At 38.2% G+C, this 956-nt stretch overlaps 1 long non-coding RNA gene across 1 annotated transcript in view; it reads right to left on the bottom strand.

Moving 5' to 3' along the window:
* The window catches only part of LOC130581505 (uncharacterized), a 12,856-nt gene extending 12,525 nt beyond the window's left edge, over nt 1-331 (bottom strand). The window contains exon 1 of the long non-coding RNA XR_008966213.1: nt 139-331. This is a non-coding gene — a long non-coding RNA (uncharacterized LOC130581505). The remainder of the gene's footprint in view (nt 1-138) is intronic.
* Between the last annotated feature and the right edge of the window lie 625 nt (nt 332-956).

Raw genomic sequence — 956 nt, 5'->3', positions numbered from 1 at the left:
ACTCAAAAATGAGCACAACTCGGCCAAACACGATCACATAGGCCGCTCATAGAAGCTCTTGCCTGCTACAGTAAAATGCCAGCAAGAAGCACCTAAAGGAGCTGAGACAGTGGAGAAAGTAAGGATTGAAAAMTGTACCTTGATTTGTTGCCTTCTTCAAGATGCATAAGCTTTTATGCTGTCCAAGTTGTTTTCTTGCCCTGGCTTAATGAGAACACATAGTGCTCAATAAAAGTGGCGATTTAAAAATATTTCTGGAGTCCATAAGCTTAGCTGACTTTTTATATGAGCCTGCAGAGGACTGCATCATTTATTCCTAACACCATAGCACTTCATGTTGTGTGGAAGAGCAGGACTACACTGAGCTATGGACAGACACACAGAGTTAATTAAGGTGCAAATTAGGCTCAGAGAGAATGATAGTTTATAACAATTGCTTGTCTTGAATTGTCTACAGTTGTATATTTGACATAGGGAATGCCTCAAGTGAACTTAATATTAAAAACATTGGCAGCATGTTATGAGACAGTAACAGATGTAGACAAATTCTCCACTGTGAATGGAAGCATGAGGGGGTGTTTTTCTTAAGCACAAATCTGAATGGGGAAAAAAAGAAGAATTCCCACAGTCTCTGCTAGTTCCATTGCTTGAAACYGAATGGCAGTGCAGATATTGACCACAAAGTCCTGCCCAAGAACAGAATTGGCACTCATTTGTTTATACTTCTGGCTAAAATCCAAAGCAGAAAAAGCAAAATATCTGCATGACTATTAAAGAGTTTTTGAAGGTGATACTCTTGTGCAGATATTAATTTAAACTTCATTTAAGCATCACAAGCACACATGATCTATATTTGCATACATCCGTCCTTCAAAATTATTTTAATAGRCTAATTATATTCCAGGCACAATACAGTTGTAATGCTGTGGATAATCTCTCCAAAGCTAAAAGGCTGC

The sequence above is a fragment of the Malurus melanocephalus genome, unplaced genomic scaffold (assembly GCF_030028575.1).
Source record: "Malurus melanocephalus ecotype Western Australia unplaced genomic scaffold, MMel_1.1 scaffold_413, whole genome shotgun sequence".
NCBI classification, from domain to species: Eukaryota; Metazoa; Chordata; class Aves; order Passeriformes; family Maluridae; genus Malurus; species Malurus melanocephalus.
The sequence above is the reverse complement of the archived record's forward strand: the minus strand, read 5'-3'. Positions and strand labels throughout refer to the sequence as shown.